Genomic DNA, 9657 nt, shown 5'->3' on the forward strand with positions numbered 1-9657 from the left:
TGTTAGGCCATCATCTACACGACATAGCCCTGAATTTTCCAATGCGCAGCTCTTTGCAAAAGAGAGATATTGGCAAGGAAAAGCTGTCTTGTACCATTGCATTTTTCTCCCAAACGAAGGACACTAGAAAGAAAATTTTAAAGCCTCCTGTTAGGCCATCATCTACACGACATAGCCCTGAATTTTCCAATGCGTAGCTCTTTGCAAAAGAGAGATATTGGCAAGGAAAAGCTGTCTTGTACCTTTGCATTTTTCTCCCAAACGAAGGACACTAGAAAGAAAATTTTAAAGCCTCCTGTTAGGCCAACATCTACACGACATAGCCCTGAATTTTCCAATCCGTAGCTCTTTGCAAAAGAGAGATATTGGCAAGGAAAAGCTGTATTGTACCTTTGCATTTTTCTCCCAAACGAAAGACACTAGAATGAAAATTTTAAAGCCTCCTGTTAGTGCTTCATCTACACGTTATAGCCCTGAATTTTCCAATGCCTATCTCTTTGCAAAAGAGAGATATCGGCAAGGAAAAGCTGTATTGTACCTTTGCATTTTTCTCCCAAACGAAAGACACTAGAATGAAAGTTTTAAAGCCTCCTGTTAGTGCTTCATCTACACGTTATAGCCCTGCATTTTCCAATGCCTATCTCTTTGCAAAAGAGAGATATCGGCAAGGAAAAGCAGCATTGTACTTTTGCATTTTTCTCCCAAACGAAAGACACTAGAATGAAAATTTTAAAGCCTCCTGTTAGGCCATCATCTACACGACATAGCCCTGAATTTTCCAATGCGCAGCTCTTTGCAAAAGAGAGATATTGGCAAGGAAAAGCTGTCTTGTACCTTTACATTTTTCTCCCAAACGAAAGACACTAGAAAGAAAATTTTAAAGCCTCCTGTTAGGCCATAATCTACACGACATAGCCCTGAATTTTCCAATGCGCAGCTCTTTGCAAAAGAGAGATATTGGCAAGGAAAAGCTGTCTTGTACCATTGCATTTTTCTCCCAAATGAAGGACACTAGAAAGAAAATTTTAAAGCCTCCTGTTAGGCCATCATCTACACGACATAGCCCTGAATTTTCCAATGCGCAGCTCTTTGCAAAAGAGAGATATTGGCAAGGAAAAGCTGTCTTGTACCTTTGCATTTTTCTCCCAAACGAAGGTCACTAGAGAGAAAATTTTAAAGCCTCCTGTTAGGCCGTCATCTACACGACATAGCCCTGAATTTTCCAATGAGTAGCTCTTTGCAAAAGAGAGATATTGGCAAGGAAAAGCTGTCTTGTACCTTTGCATTTTTCTCCCAAACGAAGGACACTAGAAAGAAAATTTTAAAGCCTCCTGTTAGGCCATCATCTACACGACATAGCCCTGAATTTTCCAATGCGCAGCTCTTTGCAAAAGAGAGATATTGGCAAGGAAAAGCTGTCTTGTACCATTGCATTTTTCTCCCAAACGAAGGACACTAGAAAGAAAATTTTAAAGCCTCCTGTTAGGCCATCATCTACACGACATAGCCCTGAATTTTCCAATGCGCAGCTCTTTGCAAAAGAGAGATATTGGCAAGGAAAAGCTGTCTTGTACCTTTGCATTTTTCTCCCAAACGAAGGTCACTAGAAAGAAAATTTTAAAGCCTCCTGTTAGGCCATCATCTACACGACATAGCCCTGAATTTTCCAATGAGTAGCTCTTTGCAAAAGAGAGATATTGGCAAGGAAAAGCTGTCTTGTACCTTTGCATTTTTCTCCCAAACGAAGGACACTAGAAAGAAAATTTTAAAGCCTCCTGTTAGGCCATCATCTACACGACATAGCCCTGCATTTTCCAATGCGCAGCTCTTTGCAAAAGAGAGATATTGGCAAGGAAAAGCTGTCATGTACCATTGCAGTTTTCTCCCAAACGAAGGACACTAGAAAGAACATTTTAAAGCCTCCTGTTAGGCCATCATCTACACGACATAGCCCTGAATTTTCCAATGCGCAGCTCTTTGCAAAAGAGAGATATTGGCAAGGAAAAGCTGTCTTGTACCTTTGCATTTTTCTCCCAAACGAAGGACACTAGAAAGAAAATTTTAAAGCCTCCTGTTAGGCCATCATCTACACGACATAGCCCTGAATTTTCCAATGCGCAGCTCTTTGCAAAAGAGAGATATTGGCAAGGAAAAGCTGTCTTGTACCATTGCATTTTTCTCCCAAACGAAGGAAACTAGAAAGAAAATTTTAAAGCCTCCTGTTAGGCCATCATCTACACGACATAGCCCTGAATTTTCCAATGCGTAGCTCTTTGCAAAAGAGAGATATTGGCAAGGAAAAGCTGTCTTGTACCTTTGCATTTTTCTCCCAAACGAAGGACACTAGAAAGAAAATTTTAAAGCCTCCTGTTAGGCCATCATCTACACGACATAGCCCTGAATTTTCCAATGCGCAGCTCTTTGCAAAAGAGAGATATTGGCAAGGAAAAGCTGTCTTGTACCTTTGCATTTTTCTCCCAAACGAAGGACACTAGAAAGAAAATTTTAAAGCCTCCTGTTAGGCCATCATCTACACGACATAGCCCTGAATTTTCCAATGCGTAGCTCTTTGCAAAAGAGAGATATTGGCAAGGAAAAGCTGTCTTGTACCTTTGCATTTTTCTCCCAAACGAAGGACACTAGAAAGAAAATTTTAAAGCCTCCTGTTAGGCCATCATCTACACGACATAGCCCTGAATTTTCCAAAGCGCAGCTCTTTGCAAAAGAGAGATATTGGCAAGGAAAAGCTGTCTTGTACCTTTGCATTTTTCTCCCAAACGAAGGACACTAGAAAGAAAATTTTAAAGCCTCCTGTTAGGCCATCATCTACACGACATAGCCCTGAATTTTCCAATGCGCAGCTCTTTGCAAAAGAGAGATATTGGCAAGGAAAAGCTGTCTTGTACCATTGCATTTTTCTCCCAAACGAAGGACACTAGAAAGAAAATGTTAAAGCCTCCTGTTAGGCCATCATCTACACGACATAGCCCTGAATTTTCCAATGCGTAGCTCTTTGCAAAAGAGAGATATTGGCAAGGAAAAGCTGTCTTGTACCTTTGCATTTTTCTCCCAAACGAAGGACACTAGAAAGAAAATTTTAAAGCCTCCTGTTAGGCCATCATCTACACGACATAGCCCTGAATTTTCCAATGCGTAGCTCTTTGCAAAAGAGAGATATTGGCAAGGAAAAGCTGTCTTGTACCTTTGCATTTTTCTCCCAAACGAAGGTCACTAGAAAGAAAATTTTAAAGCCTCCTGTTAGGCCATCATCTACACGACATAGCCCTGAATTTTCCAATGCGCAGCTCTTTGCAAAAGAGAGATATTGGCAAGGAAAAGCTGTCTTGTACCTTTGCATTTTTCTCCCAAACGAAGGTCACTAGAAAGAAAATTTTAAAGCCTCCTGTTAGGCCATCATCTACACGACATAGCCCTGAATTTTCCAATGAGTAGCTCTTTGCAAAAGAGATATTGGCAAGGAAAAGCTGTCTTGTACCATTGCATTTTTCTCCCAAACGAAGGACACTAGAAAGAAAATTTTAAAGCCTCCTGTTAGGCCATCATCTACACGACATAGCCCTGAATTTTCCAATGCACAGCTCTTTGCAAAAGAGAGATATTGGCAAGGAAAAGCTGTCTTGTACCATTGCATTTTTCTCCCAAACGAAGGACACTAGAAAGAACATTTTAAAGCCTCCTGTTAGGCCATCATCTACACGACATAGCCCTGAATTTTCCAATGCGCAGCTCTTTGCAAAAGAGAGATATTGGCAAGGAAAAGCTGTCTTGTACCTTTGCATTTTTCTCCCAAACGAAAGACACTAGAATGAAAATTTTAAAGCCTCCTGTTAGTGCTTCATCTACACGTTATAGCCCTGAATTTTCCAATGCCTATCTCTTTGCAAAAGAGATATATTGGCAAGGAAAAGCTGTATTGTACCTTTGCATTTTTCTCCCAAACGAAGGACACTAGAATGAAAATTTTAAAGCCTCCTGTTAGTGCTTCATCTACACGTTATAGCCCTGAATTTTCCAATGCCTATCTCTTTGCAAAAGAGAGATATCGGCAAGGAAAAGCTGTATTGTACCTTTGCATTTTTCTCCCAAACGAAAGACACTAGAATGAAAATTTTAAAGCCTCCTGTTAGTGCTTCATCTACACGTTATAGCCCTGCATTTTCCAATGCCTATCTCTTTGCAAAAGAGAGATATCGGCAAGGAAAAGCAGCATTGTACTTTTGCATTTTTCTCCCAAACGAAAGACACTAGAATGAAAATTTTAAAGCCTCCTGTTAGGCCATCATCTACACGACATAGCCCTGAATTTTCCAATGCGCAGCTCTTTGCAAAAGAGAGATATTGGCAAGGAAAAGCTGTCTTGTACCATTGCATTTTTCTCCCAAACGAAGGACACTAGAAAGAAAATTTTAAAGCCTCCTGTTAGGCCATCATCTACACGACATAGCCCTGAATTTTCCAATGCGCAGCTCTTTGCAAAAGAGAGATATTGGCAAGGAAAAGCTGTCTTGTACCTTTGCATTTTTCTCCCAAACGAAGGTCACTAGAAAGAAAATTTTAAAGCCTCCTGTTAGGCCATCATCTACACGACATAGCCCTGAATTTTCCAATGAGTAGCTCTTTGCAAAAGAGAGATATTGGCAAGGAAAAGCTGTCTTGTACCTTTGCATTTTTCTCCCAAAGGAAGGACACTAGAAAGAAAATTTTAAAGCCTCCTGTTAGGCCATCATCTACACGACATAGCCCTGAATTTTCCAATGCGCAGCTCTTTGCAAAAGAGAGATATTGGCAAGGAAAAGCTGTCTTGTACCATTGCATTTTTCTCCCAAACGAAGGACACTAGAAAGAACATTTTAAAGCCTCCTGTTAGGCCATCATCTACACGACATAGCCCTGAATTTTCCAATGCGCAGCTCTTTGCAAAAGAGAGATATTGGCAAGGAAAAGCTGTCTTGTACCTTTGCATTTTTCTCCCAAACGAAGGACACTAGAAAGAAAATTTTAAAGCCTCCTGTTAGGCCATCATCTACACGACATAGCCCTGAATTTTCCAATGCGTAGCTCTTTGCAAAAGAGAGATATTGGCAAGGAAAAGCTGTCTTGTACCTTTGCATTTTTCTCCCAAACGAAGGACACTAGAAAGAAAATTTTAAAGCCTCCTGTTAGGCCATCATCTACACGACATAGCCCTGAATTTTCCAATCCGTAGCTCTTTGCAAAAGAGAGATATTGGCAAGTAAAAGCTGTCTTGTACCTTTGCATTTTTCTCCCAAACGAAGGACACTAGAAAGAAAATTTTAAAGCCTCCTGTTAGGCCATCATCTACACGACATAGCCCTAAATTTTCCAATGCGCAGCTCTTTGCAAAAGAGATATATTGGCAAGGAAAAGCTGTCTTGTACCATTGCATTTTTCTCCCAAACGAAGGACACTAGAAAGAAAATTTTAAAGCCACCTGTTAGGCCATCATCTACACGACATAGCCCTGAATTTTCCAATGCGTAGCTCTTTGCAAAAGAGAGATATTGGCAAGGAAAAGATGTCTTGTACCTTTGCATTTTTCTCCCAAACGAAGGACACTAGAAAGAAAATTTTAAAGCCTCCTGTTAGGCCATCATCTACACGACATAGCCCTGAATTTTCCAATGCGCAGCTCTTTGCAAAAGAGAGATATTGGCAAGGAAAAGCTGTCTTGTACCATTGCATTTTTCTCCCAAACGAAGGACACTAGAAAGAACATTTTAAAGCCTCCTGTTAGGCCATCATCTACACGACATAGCCCTGAATTTTCCAATGCGCAGCTCTTTGCAAAAGAGAGATATTGGCAAGGAAAAGCTGTCTTGTACCTTTGCATTTTTCTCCCAAACGAAGGTCACTAGAAAGAACATTTTAAAGCCTCCTGTTAGGCCATCATCTACACGACATAGCCCTGAATTTTCCAATGCTTAGCTCTTTGCAAAATAGAGATATTGGCAAGGAAAAGCTGTCTTGTACCTTTGCATTTTTCTCCCAAACGAAGGACACTAGAAAGAAAATTTTAAAGCCTCCTGTTAGGCCATCATCTACACGACATAGCCCTGAATTTTCCAATGCGCAGCTCTTTGCAAAAGAGAGATATTGGCAAGGAAAAGCTGTCTTGTACCTTTGCATTTTTCTCCCAAACGAAGGACACTAGAAAGAAAATTTTAAAGCCTCCTGTTAGGCCATCATCTACACGACATAGCCCTGAATTTTCCAATGCGTAGCTCTTTGCAAAAGAGAGATTTTGGCAAGGAAAAGCTTTCTTGTACCTTTGCATTTTTCTCCCAAACGAAGGACACTAGAAAGAAAATTTTAAATCCATCATCTACACGACATAGCCCTGAATTTTCCAATGCGTAGCTCTTTGCAAAAGAGAGATATTGGTTTCTCCCAAACGAAGGACACTAGAAAGAAAATTTTAAAGCCTCCTGTTAGGCCATCATCTACACGACATAGCCCTGAATTTTCCAATCCGTAGCTCTTTGCAAAAGAGAGATATTGGCAAGGAAAAGCTGTCTTGTACCTTTGCATTTTTCTCCCAAACGAAGGACACTAGAAAGAAAATTTTAAAGCCTCCTGTTAGGCCATCATCTACACGACATAGCCCTGAATTTTCAAATGCGCAGCTCTTTGCAAAAGAGAGATATTGGCAAGGAAATGCTGTATTGTACCTTTGCATTTTTCTCCCAAACGAAAGACACTAGAATGAAAATTTTAAAGCCTACTGTTAGTGCTTCATCTACACGTTATAGCCCTGCATTTTCCAATGCCTATCTCTTTGCAAAAGAGAGATATCGGCAAGGAAAAGCTTCATTGTACTTTTGCATTTTTCTCCCAAACGAAAGACACTAGAATGAAAATTTTAAAGCCTCCTGTTAGTGCTTCATCTACACGTTATAGCCCTGAATTTTCCAATGCCTAGCTCTTTGCAAAAGAGAGATATTGGCAAGGAAAAGCTGTATTGTACCTTTGCATTTTTCTACCAAACGAAAGACACTAGAATGAAAATTTTAAAGCCTCCTGTTAGTGCTTCATCTACACGTTATAGCCCTGAATTTTCCAATGCCTATCTCTTTGCAAAAGAGAGATATCGGCAAGGAAAAACTGTATTGTACCTTTGCATTTTTCTCCCAAACGAAAGACACTAGAATGAAAATTTTAAAGCCTCCTGTTAGTGCTTCAACTACACGTTATAGCCCTGAATTTTCCAATGCCTATCTCTTTGCAAAAGAGAGATATCGGCAAGGAAAAGCTGTGTTGTACCTTTGCATTTTTCTCCCAAACGAAGGACACTAGAATGAAAATTTTAAAGCCTCCTGTTTAGTGCTTCATCTACACGGTATAGCCCTGAATTTTCCAATGCCTAGCTCTTTGCAAAAGAGAGATATTGGCAAGGAAAAGCTGTCTTGTACCTTTGCATTTTTCTCCCAAACGAAGGACACTAGAATGAAAATTTTAAAGCCTCCTGTTAGTGCTTCATCTACACGTTATAGCCCTGAATTTTCCAATGCCTATCTCTTTGCAAAAGAGAGATATCGGCAAGGAAAAACTGTATTGTACCTTTGCATTTTTCTCCCAAACGAAAGACACTAGAATGAAAATTTTAAAGCCTCCTGTTAGTGCTTCATCTACACGTTATAGCCCTGAATTTTCCAATGCCTATCTCTTTGCAAAAGAGAGATATCGGCAAGGAAAAGCTGTATTGTACCTTTGCATTTTTCTCCCAAACGAAGGACACTAGAATGAAAATTTAAAAGCCTCCTGTTTAGTGCTTCATCTACACGGTATAGCCCTGAATTTTCCAATGCCTAGCTCTTTGCAAAAGAGAGATATTGGCAAGGAAAAGCTGTATTGTACCTTTGCATTTTTCTCCCAAACGAAGGTCACTAGAAAGAAAATTTTAAAGCCTCCTGTTAGGCCATCATCTACACGACATAGCCCTGAATTTTCCAATGAGTAGCTCTTTGCAAAATAGAGATATTGGCAAGGAAAAGCTGTCTTGTACCTTTGCATTTTTCTCCCAAACGAAGGACACTAGAAAGAAAATTTTAAAGCCTCCTGTTAGGCCATCATCTACACGACATAGCCCTGAATTTTCCAATGCGCAGCTCTTTGCAAAAGAGAGATATTGGCAAGGAAAAGCTGTCTTGTACCTTTGCATTTTTCTCCCAAACGAAGGACACTAGAAAGAAAATTTTAAAGCCTCCTGTTAGGCCATCGTCTACACGACATAGCCCTGAATTTTCCAATGCGCAGCTCTTTGCAAAAGAGAGATATTGGCAAGGAAAAGCTGTCTTGTACCATTGCATTTTTCTCCCAAACGAAGGACACTAGAAAGAAAATTTTAAAGCCTCCTGTTAGGCCATCATCTACACGACATATCCCTGAATTTTCCAATGCGTAGCTCTTTGCAAAAGAGAGATATTGGCAAGGAAAAGCTGTCTTGTACCTTTGCATTTTTCTCCCAAACGAAGGACACTAGAAAGAAAATTTTAAAGCCTCCTGTTAGGCCATCATCTACACGACATAGCCCTGAATTTTCAAATGCGCAGCACTTTGCAAAAGAGAGATATTGGCAAGGAAAAGCTGTCTTGTACCATTGCATTTTTCTCCCAAACGAAGGACACTAGAATGAAAATTTTAAAGCCTCCTGTTAGTGCTTCATCTACACGTTATAGCCCTGAATTTTCCAATGCCTTTCTCTTTGCAAAAGAGAGATATCGGCAAGGAAATGCTGTATTGTACCTTTGCATTTTTCTCCCAAACGAAAGACACTAGAATGAAAATTTTAAATCCTCCTGTTAGTGCTTCATCTACACGTTATAGCCCTGCATTTTCCAATGCCTATCTCTTTGCAAAAGAGAGATATCGGCAAGGAAAAGCTGCATTGTACTTTTGCATTTTTCTCCCAAATGAAAGACACTAGAATGAAAATTTTAAAGCCTCCTTTTAGTGCTTCATCTACACGTAATAGCCCTGAATTTTCCTATGCCTATCTCTTTGCAAAAGAGAGATATCGGCAAGGAAATGCTGTATTGTACCTTTGCATTTTTCTCCCAAACGAAAGACACTAGAATGAAAATTTTAAAGCCTCCTGTTAGTGCTTCATCTACACGTTATAGCCCTGAATTTTCCAATGCCTATCTCTTTGCAAAAGAGAGATATCGGCAAGGTAAAGCTTCATTGTACTTTTGCATTTTTCTCCCAAACGAAAGACACTAGAATGAAAATTTTAAAGCCTCCTGTTAGTGCTTCATCTACACGTTATAGCCCTGAATTTTCCAATGCCTAGCTCTTTGCAAAAGAGAGATATTGGCAAGGAAAAGCTGTATTGTACCTTTGCATTTTTCTCCCAAACGAAAGACACTAGAATGAAAATTTTAAAGCCTCCTGTTAGTGCTTCATCTACACGTTATAGCCCTGAATTTTCCAATGCCTATCTCTTTGCAAAAGAGAGATATCGGCAAGGAAAAACTGTATTGTACCTTTGCATTTTTCTCCCAAACGAAAGACACTAGAATGAAAATTTTAAAGCCTCCTGTTAGTGCTTCAACTACACGTTATAGCCCTGAATTTTCCAATGCCTATCTCTTTGCAAAAGAGAGATATCGGCAAGGA

The sequence above is a fragment of the Pseudophryne corroboree genome, unplaced genomic scaffold, assembly GCF_028390025.1.
Source record: "Pseudophryne corroboree isolate aPseCor3 unplaced genomic scaffold, aPseCor3.hap2 scaffold_515, whole genome shotgun sequence".
Taxonomy (NCBI): Eukaryota; Metazoa; Chordata; class Amphibia; order Anura; family Myobatrachidae; genus Pseudophryne; species Pseudophryne corroboree.